Here is a 14136-nt window from a genome sequence, read left to right on the forward strand (position 1 = left end):
TGAGTCTAATATTACGTTAAGTAACATAAATTCTAAGGGAATTTTAGACCACATTCAAGCTCTTTCTGTTCCTTGAATGCATCTCTCTAAGAACATATGTAACATCAAAATTCTGTATTGCAAAGTCATTTAAATCAGTCTATTTTATGCTTATTTTAATCAGTGTAGCTTACAATAGTTTCAGTTGTTTTCAAGGGTATTCTAAAATTTAGTGGTTTAGAAAGTGTAGTACAGAGTGACAAGTTCTCTTTTCCCTCTTATACCCCTTGTCTTCTTCACCTAGTGGGTAATATTTTCCCCATGTCAGAAATAAAGGGTTTATTTTTTATTTTTATTTTTTGGTTTTCAATAGATGCATTATATGTAAATGATTCATAATTCTGTCAACCAAACCTCTGCTGCTGGCTACTTTGTTTGGACAGAGTCATAAAAAAGCACGTCTGGTACTTTTCACTTCTTAGTTTACTTGACATCTCAGAAGCACTGGGCCCTTCATTACTCTTTCTTAGGTTTTTATCCTCTCCAATATTTCCACTAACATCATTCTCCTAATTCTCATCTTATAGACCTACAATCTTCCCTTCTCATTCTTTGTATTCACTTCCTCTTGTTTGTTGACAGATTTCTCTTCTTCAGGGCTTTGTTCTTGGCCCCTCTCCTCTCATTTCCTGAGTCACCTCATCCTCTTGGATGGTGGTAACCACTGTTTTATGCTCATTGGTCACCTTTTACATCTCCAGCCTAGTCCTGCATGCCTGTGTGCTAAGTTGCTTCAGTCATGTCCAATTCTTTGTGCCCCTATGGACTACAGCGTGCAGGCTCCATCTGTCCATGGGATTCTCTAGGCAAGAATACTGGAGTGGGTTGCCATGTGCTCCTCCAGGGGATCTTCCCAACCCAGAGACTGAATCTGTGTCTCTTACATCTCCTGCACCGGCAGGTGGATTCTATATGGCTTTAAAATCCAACCCTGTTATCCAATAGGCTCTGGTGCATCTCTGAGTTTCTAAAAGATAGCTCAAACTCAACATATACAAACACATACTGATTTTCTACTTCATTCCTCCCACCCTATATCCTTCTAGAAGATAGACTTTAATTTTTATCCTCCATGTTGGAGGAAAAGTAGGATTGATAAAAATTAGTTGTTAAATCCTATTTGACGCTATGTGCTTGCTTGTAACTGTCCTCTTTCATCCTTTCCTGCTGCTTTTATTTAGGCTCTTTTTCCATCTCCCCTCAATTATAAAACTCCTTGAAAGATGTTTTTGACAAAATTGCTTCAGTCAATCCATGCTTGAAGGTTTTCGGTGGCTTCCTGTTTCCTTAGAGAAGTGTTCATGGGCACTGTACACAGAACTCGAGCTCCTGCATGATTTAGTGCCACCCTCTTGCCATCCAATCACTTTGATGCCCCACCTGGCATCTTGAACCCTCAAATCATTTAGACTTACAGGCTCCCCAACCTCTGCACAAACTGTCCTTCAGCTTAAAGTGCTTCCCTACTCCACTCTTCAAGTTAAGCTCAGGTTTTATTTCCAGTGGGATGTTCTACTTAATGTCACTTGTATGGTCTAGGCCTTATTTTATCAGATGTTCATCAGCTATACTGTACTTGTTTTAATAATTTTATCCCTACCATGTGAGATCCTTGAAGGCAAAGCCTTCTCTTTTCTTATAGTGTCTTTTGCGTCCAGCACAGTGACTGTTTTGCATTAGGTGTTTGATTTAAGCTTGTTGAATGAATGCATGACTAATTCTACTGGTGCTTGTGTTACACTCTAGACTTACAATTTCCTGAAGACAGACGTCTATCTTGTTTGTGATTCTATTCTTAATGTTAGCACAGTCCCTGACCATCACATTCAGTAAACATATAGTCAATATGATCTTAGACCTAGATGCATATATCATTGTTGTTCGGTCACTAAGTCGTGTCTGACTCTTAGTGACCCCATGAACTGCAGCACGCCAGGTTCCCCTCTCCTTCACTATCTGTTAGAGTTTGCTCAGACTCATGTCCATTGAGTCATGATGCCATCCAACCATCATGCTAGATATTTACTCAACGGGGCTTCCTTGGTGGCTCAGGGATAAAGAATCCACCTGCCAGTGCAAGAAATGCAGATTCAACCCCTGGGTCAGGAAGATCCCCTGGAGAAGGAAATGGCAGCCCACTCCAGTATTCTTGCCTTGGAAATCACATGGACAGAGGAGCCTGGCAGGCTACAGTCCGTGGGATCTCAAAAGAGTTGGACATGATTTAGTGACTAAACAACAATTTACTTATCTACTGATAATTAGGGTTTAGATTAATTAGAATATCTTGCGCCTCAGAATTCTAGATACAGACTTCACCTTTTAGACACATTCAACTTAGTCATATATTTGAACAACAAATTCACTGTTATGATTTCATCATACATATCTGATATCATCCATGTTATCTAGCATATTTGGCATATTAAAAATGCAGTGCAAGGAAGAATTCTTACCCTAAGGAGTTTTAATGTACTCAAACTTCGAATAATCTTGATAGAACAGCATTATAAATATAAAATATTTCTCGTTAAAAAATGGCCTCCAGATGGGTTTAATGCCTTGTGTATTGTGTGTTATTGTGTGTGTTCTATAACTGAGAAATAGATATAAAGATATAGCAAAATGGAGGGAAGAATTGAGATAAATGTTAAATAGTTTCTTACATCAAATATTTATTTAAAGCATTCCATTTACATATATTATTAAATTGAAAATAAAATTATCCCTGAGTCACTTGTTTTTATTTGTGACGTTTGGTTTATGGGAATTATTTGATTATAGCAATGATTATGATGACTAAGGGTGGTTTCTAGGCAGCATTGTAAATAGAATTTAGTTTGCATGTGTCTTGGCAGATGACAGGTGATATTGGAAAAACTAAGTCCATGAAATATGATTTATAAACTAGTGCAGATATTGGTTTTCATGTTGATTTTAAAATGTATTTGCATTTTGAAATTGTGAATTGGAAAAAGATATCCTATCTGAATTGGATGGGCAATAATTTGATAGTAAATTCATTGATGAAAACATACTTTTATTTAATTTGGTGTAACCTCCTGCATTTTCCAATATATATTAAATACTTTCAAAGAATGAAATGCCGCTTAAATTTCATTATGTTTCAGTAATGATATGATATTATTCAGGTATGATAAAGTGATCATAAGAAGAAACTGTTCTAAAATCAAATTATGTTGAAATACTAACATATTGAACAATGAGGGTGTCTGTATAATATTATGTGCCTTGATTACTAATATAAGATACTATGAGCATTTAACACTGGAATTTTTACTTCCTTATTTTTTTCCCCTTCAAAGTGGCAACCTTATGAATTTATTCACCTATTTTATTTTATTCATGCAGTCATTCTTCAAGATGTCTTTGGGAAAGCCTCTTAGTGTCTATTGCAGAGCCTCTAGTATATTCTTCAAAAAATATTTCTGTTGTGATTATGGGTTTTGTTTTCAAAAACAGTGAAAAGATAAATCATATAAGGAATTAATGAATTATGGAATTCTTAAAAATGCAGTTATTAATTTTGGCCAGATCACAAGTTTACATGGCTACAGAGGCCAGGTGGGTTATATGCAGACAGCCTGCTTGGAAGGGTGATGATTCATTGCAGAGCTCAGGCCTTGTCCAGATGGGGCCAGAATGCAGAATCAGCATTGCCTGGTTTTCTAGTCTTGTGGCCAAGGCTGAAAATTTGCATATTTGCTGGACCCTCCCAGTTTTTAAGTGTTGGCTCAGTTCTTCTTGAGCTTCCCTGTAGCTCAGATGGTAAAGAATCTGCCTGCGATGCAGAAGACCCAGCTTTGATCCCTGGGTCGGGAAGGTCCCCTAGATAAGGGAATGGCAGCCCACTCCAGTATTCTTGCCTGGAGAATCCCATGGACAGAGGAGCCTGGTGGGCTACAGTCCACGGGGTCACAAAGAGTCGGACACGACTGAGCAACTGACACTACTACTACTACTACTACAACTCAGTTCTTTTGAAAACTTGACTTGCAATTTTGGTATATCCTATGTAAGCTCATCTTACAGTTTTCATAGATTCAGCCTTCTTCAGGCCCACTGTTTACCTCTCTTATTAATCAATAATAATATGGCAAAGAGTGAGAGCAGAGAAGAAATATGCAAAGGCCTTTTATCAATGAAGATTTCCCCCTTATAAAATGGCAATTTTGCCTATCTTATCCCCATATATTTTTCTCCATGTCATTTATCAACATTTGACAGATTGCATATTTACTTGTTTGTTCATTGTCTTTTTCTCTCCACTGTAACATAAGCTTCATAAAGATTGTATTTACTTATTTATTGGTTCACTGACATAAACTTAGTTCCTAGAACATTTCTGGAAAATAGTAGGTTCTTAATATATGTTCATTGAATATTCCACAGATAATTGTAAATAACTAAAGAATTAGGGATATTTAACCTTGACAAGAAAAGACATAATCAGGAGTACAATCAAGAATGTGCTGGCATTGGCTCTACTGGCCTGGGAAAATTGATGACATTCAGTGAAATTCAGGGATGTCCCATTGGTTGCCTGAAACCAGCTATGGTGAGAGTATTTCTGCTACAGAAGACAGCATGATAAAAATGTTAAATGTATCATTTATCAGTACACCATTTGGCATGAGTTGTGAGATAATGGTTTAGTAAAAGAAAGCACTTTTTAACATTTAGAGCTATCCAACAGTGGAATGGTCTAACTCACAGGTGGTATTAAGGTCTGTTTTAGAGATCTGCTTACTGAAGATATAATTGTAAAACTTATTCAGCACATAGAATTGCTAGGTATTAGAATATGTTGCCATTCTGAAATTCATATATCCCTTTCTTTCTGGCTCTTTAAAAATTTTTCTTATTGATATTAATTTTTATAAAGTTTTACTATGGTGCGTCTAGATATGGATTCCTTTTTATTTATCCTGTTTAAGATTTTTGGAGCTTCTTGAATGTAGTTTGCTTTTATCCATTCTAAAAATTCTCACCTATTACATCTTCAAATATTTTCTCTGCCACATTCTTTATGTTCTATTTCTGAGGTGTAATACTTTATCACTGCACTTACAAAATCTCTTACCATTTCCTCCATATTTTTCATCCCTTTGTCCTTCAGTGCTTTAAATGTTTAGTTTCCTCAAATCTTTCTTCTAGGTTACTAGTTCTTTAATGATATGTAAACAAATGAAAAATCCCATAGAAACTTTTTTCATTATGTTCTTCTGTTCTTGAATTTATATTTGGCTCTTTTTAAATGTGCTGTGTCACTTTTGATAGTTTATAGTGCCTGCTGAAATAATCAAGCTTGATCTTTTATTTTTTATTGAATAACATAAGCATATATGCCTTGTAGTCTTCTTATACCTCCAGCTACTGACCATAAGGGTAGTATGTCAAGTATTTGTGGCTATGTTTCTATCTCCTATTTTTCTGTTTGTTTTCACTCACGGGGTCTTGTTTCTTTGTGTGTCTGGTGATGGCACATTACTTTGTGTGCTAGACATTGTTTTAGAAACTTCATTTGTAAGAATAATTTGAAGTCTAGAATGATGGATGTCATCCTCTAGAAAGGATTTTTGTTTCTTTTGTCAGGTAACTGAAGGCACTTCCAGTCTGCAATCATCTTAATCTGAGTTCAAAGTCTGAGATTTCTCAGACCATCCAAATGACAAAAAAGCTTGTCTATCTAAGTCTATCAAATGTTGTGTTACTTACAGTGCCTGTTAAGGGTATGCCTATTTGGTGTCATATTTTAAAGCAGTGAGTGGTTAATTAGAGCACCCAGTTTTGAGTTCTTATTCTCTGATTCTTCCCTTTTTTGTATAGAAGCCAATTTTTGATTTGTGGTTACAATATTTTCTTTTATGTTGCAAGACAGAGAGAGATTACAATGTCCATTTTTTACTTGCTTTATTTCCACTTGAGTTTTTGTTTTTGTTTTTGTTTTTTTTTTTTCCTATTCACTGTGTATCTTCCTAAAGCTGAGAAGTCTTCATTATCTCTTAGAAGAGGGTAATTGGCATAAAGCTATCTACCAATGTCAGGGCAGAAAGGAGGGGTCTGGATATCTTTAGCATGCAGATTTCACCTTAACCTCCTTATCTCTTCTCTTTACCATAGTTCCTCCTTCTCCTTGCTTACTCTTCCAAAGTTTAGTCCCTATGGTCCTGTTTTCCAAGAAAATTATCTTCACACTCCTATGAAGGGGCTGTGGGGGTGGGTGGAAGAAGTAGTAGTCTGTCTTTGTTTGGTACAGCTGTGGGACTGAATCAGGCTAAGCTGCTTCAGTTCAGTTCAGTTCAGTTCAGTCGCTCAGTCAAGTCTGACTCTTTGAAACCCCATAAATTGCAGCACGCCAGGCCTCCTTGTCCATCACCAACTCCTGGAGTTCACTCAAGCTCACGTCCATCGAGTCAGTGATGCCATCCAGCCATCTCATCCTCTGTGGTCCCCTTCTCCTCCTGCCCCCAATCCCTCCCAGTATCAGAGTCTTTTCCAATGAGTCAACTCTTCGCATGAGGTGGCCAGAGTTCTGGAGTTTCAGCTTTAGCATCATTCCTTCCAAAGAACACCCAGGACTGATCTTTAGAATGGACTGGCTGGATCTCCTTGCAGTCCAAGGGACTCTCAAGAGTCTTCTCCAATACCACAGTTCAAAACCATCAATTCTTCGGCGCTCAGCTTTCTTCACAGTCCGACTCACATCCATACATGACCACAGGAAAAACCATAGCCTTGACTAGATGGACCTTTGTTGGCAAAGTAATGTCTCTGCTTTTGAATATGCTATCTAGGTTGGTAATAACTTTTCTTCCAAGGAGTAAGCGTCTTTTAATTTCATGGCTGCAATCACCATCTCCAGTGATTTTGGAGCCCAAAAAATAAAGTCTGACACAGTTTCCACTGTTTCCCCATCTATTTCCCATGAAATGATGGGACTGGATGCCATGATCTTAGTTTTCTGAATGTTGAGCTTTAAGCCAACTTTTTTGCTCTCCTCTTTCACTTTCATCAAGAGGCTTTTTAGCTCCTCTTCACTTTCTGCCATAAGGGTGGTGTCATCTGCATATCTGAGGTTATTGATATTTCTCCTGGCAATCTTGATTCCAGCTTGTGCTTCATCCAGCCCAGCGTTTCTCATGATGTACTCTGCATATAAGTTAAATAAGCATGGTGACAATATACAGCCTTGACACACTCCTTTCTCTTTTGGAACCAGTCTGTTGTTCCATGTCCAGTTCTAACTGTTGCATTCTGACCTGCATATAGGTTTCTCAAGAGTCAGGTCAGGTGGTCTGGGATTCCCATCTCTCTCAGAATTTTTCACAGTTTATTGTGATCCACACAGTCAAAGGCTTTGGCACAGTCAATAAAGCAGAAATAGATGTCTTTCTGGAACTCTCTTGCTTTTTCCATGATCCAGTGGATGTTGGCAATTTGGTCTCTGGTTCCTCTACCTTTTCTAAAACCAGCTAGAACATCTGGAAGTTCACGGTTCACGTATTGCTGAAGCCTGGCTTGGATAATTTTGAGCATTACTTTACTAGCATGTGAGATGGTTGCAATTGTTCAGTAATTTGAGCATTCCTTGGCATTGCCTTTCCTTGGGATTGGAATGAAAACTGGCCTTTTCCAGTCTTGTGGCCACTGCTGAGTTTTCCAATTTGCTGGCATATTGAGTGCAGCACTTTCACAGCATCATCTTCCAGGATTTTGAAATAGCTCAACAGGAATTCCATCACCTCCACTAGCTTTGTTTGTAATGATGCTTTCTAAGGCCCACTTGACTTCACATTCCAAGATGTCTGGCTCTAGGTGAATGATCACACCATCATGATTATCTTGGTCATGAAGATCTTTTTACAGTTCTTCTGTGTGTTCTTGCCACCTCTTCTTAATATTTTCTGCTTCTTTCAGGTCCATACCATTTCTGTCCTTTATTGAGCCCATCTTTGCATGAAATGTTCCCTTGGTATCTCTAATTTCCCTGAAGAGGTATCTAGTCTTTCCCATTCTGTTGTTTTCCTTTATTTCTTTGCATGATTGCTGAGGAAGTCTTTCTTATCTCTCCTTGCTAGTCTTTGAAACTCTGCATTCAGATGCTTATATCTTTCCTTTTCTCCTTTGCGTTTCACTTTCTCTTCTTTTCACAGCTATTTGTAAGGCCTCTCCAGATAGCCATTTTGCTTTTTTGCATTTCTTTTCCATGGGGATGGTCTTGTTCCCTTTCTCCTGTACAATGTCACGAACCTCTGTCCATAGTTCATCAGGCACTCTATCTATCAGATCTAGTCCCTTAAATCTATTTCTCACTTCCACTGTATAATCATAAGGGATTTGATTTAGGTCATACCTGAATGGTCTCGTGGTTTCCCCACTTTGTTCAATTTAAGTCTTAATTTGGTAATAAGGAGTTCATGATCTGAGCCACAGTCAGGTCTCAGTCTTGGTTTTGCTGACTGTATAGAGCTTCTCACAATGCCTCATTGTCAGTCACACTTCTTACTACTGCCTTCCGTGCATAGTATGTGATGAATGGATTTTTGCTAAGGAGAACCTCTTCTCTTCTAATTGATGTAATTTTTTTCAACTGCTAACCTTTTGTTCTCATTGTCTTTATGTAATTTTATAGTTTTTTAATTTTAATTTTTGGAATGCTTCTAGACATAGCAAAATAAATGTACTTTTCAATCTGCCAAGTTTTAAAATGCAAATTAAATTAGGTTTTTAAATGCTTTCTGTTAGCCTCATCTGTTGTCATGTTATCTGTAGCCACTTTCATTATTGTTTTTAGTTCTGTATTTCCAATCCAAATCCTGATTCTCTACTACTACTGTCACTAAAGAAAGAAAGAAAGAAAGTGAAGTAGCTCAGTCATGTTCAATTCTTTGCGACCCCCCCCACCAGCGTCCTCTGTCCATGGGATTTTCCAGCAAGAATACTGGAGTGGGTTGCCATTCCCTTCTCCAGGGTATCTTCCCAAGCCAAGGATCGAACCTGGGTCCCTTGCATTACAGGCAGATGCTTTACCATCTGAGCTACAGGGAAGCCCAAACTACAACAAATAATAATAAAATCAAAATTTATAAAACACTTACTAAATGTTAATCATTGTTTTAGGTACTTGACATGTTTTAACTCATTTAAACCTCAATGCTATGATAACTGTATCAGTTATCTATTGCAACAATAATGCTATATGACAAAATGACAAACGACTCAAAATGGCTTAAAAAATGTAAAACAATTTACAACAATATCCATGTGTAATTTTTCATAAGTCTCTGTTTCTGCTGATCTTCAGTCAGTTCAGTTCAGTCGCTCAGTCATGTCCAACTGTTTGCGACCCCATGGATTGCGCACACCAGGCCTCCCTGTCCATCACCAACTCCCAGAGTTCACTCAAATTCATGTCCATTGAGTCAGTGATGCCATCCAACCATCTCATCCTCTGTCATCCCCTTCTCCTCTTAACTTCAATCTTTCCCAGCATCAGGGTCTTTTCAAATGTCAGTTCTTTGCATCAGGTGGCCAAAGTATTGGAGTTTCAGCTTCAGCATCAGTCCTTCCAATGAATATTCACGACTGACTTTCTTTAGGATGGACTGGTTGGATCTCCTTGCAGTCCAAGGGACTCTCAAGAGTCTTCTCCAACACCACAGTTCAAAAGCATCAATTCTTCAGCTCTCAGCTTTCTTTATAGTCCAACTCTCACGTCCATACATGACTACTGGAAAAACCATAGCTTTGACTAGACAGACCTTTGTTGGCAAAGTATTGTCTGCTTTTTAATATGCTGTCTCGGTTGGTCATAACTTTTCTTCCAAGGAGCAAGCATCTTTTAATTTCATGGCTGCAGTCACCATCTGCAGTAATTTTGGAGCCCCCAAAATAAAGTCTGACACTGTTTCCACTGATTCCCCATCTATTTGCCATGGAGTGATCATGGCTTTGGTCGCTCACTTGTTTGCAGTCAACTGTCAGGTTGAATGGAATTGTGGGTCTAAGATGGCCTTGAATAAGACAACCTGATTTTTTCTATGTGGTTGCTGATTTTTCTAAAAGCTGTTATTGTTCAGTCACTGGGTCATGTCTGACTCTTTGTGAGGCCATGGACTGTGGCACGCCAGGCTTACCTGTCCTCCACTATGTAGCAGAGTTTGCTCAAATTTATGTCCATTGAGTCAGCGATGTTATCTAACCATCACATCATCTGCCCTCCCCATCTCCTTTTGCCTTCAATCTTTCCCAGGATCAAGGTCTTTTCCAATAAGCTGGCTCTTTGCAGCTTTGGCTTCAGCAACAGTCCTTCCAGTGGATATTCAGGGTTGATTTCCTTTAGAATTGACTGATTTAATCCCCTTGCTGTTAAAGGGACTCTCAAGAGTCTTCTCCAACACCACAGTTCAAAAGCATCAATTCTTTGGTGCTCAGCCTTGTCATGGTCCATCTCTCACATTTGTACGTGACTACTGGAAAGACCATAGCTTTGACTATAGGAATCAAAAGGCTACCCTGGGAGTATTCCCATGGTCACACCAAGATTTCCAGGGAAAGAGTGAAAGCACCTAATCTTTCCTGAAATCTAAGCTTACGCTTCATGCAATTGCTTTCTATCATTCTATTGATAAAGGAAATCAAAACACTGGTCCAGGCTCAAAAGGTGGGGACAAGCTCTGCCTCTTCATGGGAAGAACTACAAAGTCAAAGTGTTAAGTGTATGAATCTGGTGAAGAACTGGAGCCATTCATGCAACTTTTTCCCACAAATCGACATTATTATTATTATCTTCATTCTAAAAGAAACTGAGCTACCAAGTAACCAGCTCAAGGTCATAGATTAATTAGATGGTGGCACTACTATTTGAATTCCAGCCATCTGGCTTCAATCTGTCTGTGCTCTTCACTCCTATGATTTACTCTCAAGTGACAATATTGAATCAGTTGAAGAGATGATAGAGAAAGAAAGGCAAAAGATATCAAAGGGGCTTTGAAGTAACTCTATAAAGAGAAAGACTGAACAAGCTACACAGAAGGGGAAAAAAGGTTACTGCAAGAAGAAGACACTAAAAATCTTCCTCCCTTTGTGAAATTAAAAGAGAGAGAGAGAGAGAGAGAGAGAGAGAGAGAGAGAGAGAGAAAAGGTTTGCTTGTAGCCTCTGGGTTTTGGAAAGAGAAAAAAACATACTGTCGAAGGTAGCTAGCTTACTGGAGTCTGCAGCTTGTTAGAACCCATCTCATTTCCGCAACTGGAAAGAGAGCACAGGATTCAAAAATGTCACAAGGATAAGATCTTGGTGGTATGAATAGCTGGGGAAAGGGTTTTGCAGCTTCTTGTACCAGCTGCAGTAAGAGCTTTAAATCCTGTAGTTTGGTTATTTAAGTTGGTTTATAATGCTTAGGTTCTGTATGAAATTGACATGGGAATATGAGTTAAGCTGATAGACATCCTCAAATATGTTAGAGTGGCTGTTCTTAATTTATACTTTTATTAGTCCTGCTAGCGTGTCTTCCTTGATCTCAATCTCCAGTTTTCCACCTCCATTTTTCTTGCAGCAACCAGAGAAATTTTTCAAAATGTGTATTTGATCATAGCACTTTCTGCTTAAAAATCTTCAGTAATCCTAATTATCTTCAGAGTGAAGTTGAAATTCTGTAAGGTCCTTTATTAGGCAGCCTCTCTTTACCTCCCAATCTGTTCCTTACTGTTTTTTCTCTCTCAGCTAAAGACCTTGCAGAATTCCAAGTATGCCATACACTTTCATGTCTAGTTCCCCTTTCTCACACTGCTCTTTGACAAGAAATATCTTGATCAACACAGATCGTTTCTTTCTTTTCTGTTCCTTCCTCCCTCCTTCCCTCCTTCCCTACCTCCCTACCTCCTTCCTTCCTTCCTTCCTTCTTCCCTTCCTTCCTTCTGTTTCTTTTAAAAATTTCTGCCAAATTGAGAGGAATTGGAAAGGTATATGACTTGTACCAGGTCAGGAAGTTGGGAACAGAAGTGACCTGTTTTACTTCTGGGTCAAAGCAGAGAAGAGGTTACATGTGATTCTCTTCCCTCTTCTCACACTTCTTCATTAGCTAAGAAAGGCATGGTTTCAAATGAAACAGCTGTAAATTGGTGGACATTCCTCAGGCTAGATTCCTAAATGATGGTGTGAAACAGAGTTCCCCTCCAATCTGTGATAAACTTGTCCCAAGAATGAGAAATCAGCTTTTTGTGCTAAGTGTCAGAGATTTGGGGCTTAGTAAAGTACCATATCATAACCTAGTATTTATTAGTTCTTCTTTGGTGAAATTCCTCTCCATGTCCATTGCCTATTTAGGCTCTTCACACAGATTGGCTACTCTGTGGCTCAGACGGTAAAGCGTTTGCCGGCAACGCAGGAGACCCAGGTTCGATTCCTGGGTTGGGAAGATCCCCTGGAGAAGGAAATGGCAATCCACTCCGGCACTCTTGCCTAGAAAATCCCATGGACGGAGGAGCCTGATAGGCTACATTCCATGGGGTCGCAAAGAGTTGAACATTACTGAGCGACTTCACTTCACTTTCACTTATATTTAACATAGACATCGACCTTTTTATGTCATGTGTGCTGAAATAATTTTCCAGGTTATTACTTGCCTTTTGACTTTATGATGTATTTTCATGTTCCAAAGTTTTAAAGTAATATGTAATCTACAAATCTTTGAAAAAAATTTCCCCATTTTAGGATAAGAAAGGCTATCTGAAATTTGATGGGTTGATTTTCTCCAGTTTTATTTATTTTTAATTGAGATATAATTGGCATATAATAGTTTATTAGTTTTAGGTGAACTGATTTGTAAAGTAATTATCACAATAAATTTAGCTAATGTTCATCATCACATGTAGTTTCAAATTGTTTTCTTGTGGTAAGAACATTTTTTTTTATTGAAGGATGGTTGATTTGTAATATTGTGTTAGTTTCAGGTGTACAGCAAAGTGATTCTGTTTATATATATATGTATACACATACTATTTATATTATTTTTCAGATTCCTTTCTATCATAGGTATTACAAGATATCAGATATAGTTTCCTATGCTATGCAGTGCATATTTTTTATTTATGTATTTTATATATAGTAGTTCATATCTGTTAAGTTTCAGACTCCTAATTTACTCCTCTCATACGTTTCCCCTTTGGTAGTCATAAGCTTGTTTTCTATGTCTGTGAGTCTCTTTTTGCATTGTACATAAGTCCCTTTGTATCACTGTTTTAGATTCCACATGTAAGTGATATCACGTGATATATTTGTCTTTCTTTGTCTGACTTTCTTCACTTAGTGTGATAATCTCTAGGCCCAGTCATGTGCTGCAAGTGGCGTCATTTCACTTTCTTTTATGGCTGAGTAATATTCCATTGTGTATGACATCTTCTTTATTCATCTGCTGATGGACACCTAGGTTGCTTCCATGTCTTGGCTACTGTAAATAGAACTGAAGTAAACATTGGAATGTGTGTATTTTTCAAATTTTAGTTTTCATCTCTTAATGAGAACTTTTAAGTTCTACTCTCTTGGAAACCTTTGAATATACAAAACAGTACTGTTAGTCTGTTTTTCTATAGTCACCAAGCTGTACGTTACATCCCCAGGAATTACTTATTTTATAAACGAACCTTCTGACCACATTTACCCATTTCTCTAGTTTACTTCTTCCCTATTTTTAAAACATGAATTTTATCATTTACTGTGATTTATGTTGATGCACAGCATTGGGTAGGGGTATAGCTTTGAATAAATACAACCATCTTGAAACTTACTTCGCTCTTTTTTTCTGAATCAAAAAGACAGTTTGGTGGTGTGCTTTTGAATTATTTCACAAACAACATCCTCATGACATCGAATGCCCATTCAGCAAATTCAGGATGAGTTGGCCCTTTAGCACTTTGCTGAAGGCCTGTCCACTGCAGGGGTGCAGAGCACATCAGAGGATGGGCAGGAAGCAGAGATGTTTCCAGTCATGAGGGGAAATGCCTGATCCAGTGATGCAAGCACTCTGGAACTAGAACAGGAAGCAGCTCTTTCCCTCGGTGCTTCTATAGTGAGCA

The sequence above is a fragment of the Budorcas taxicolor genome, chromosome 14, assembly GCF_023091745.1.
Source record: "Budorcas taxicolor isolate Tak-1 chromosome 14, Takin1.1, whole genome shotgun sequence".
Taxonomy (NCBI): Eukaryota; Metazoa; Chordata; class Mammalia; order Artiodactyla; family Bovidae; genus Budorcas; species Budorcas taxicolor.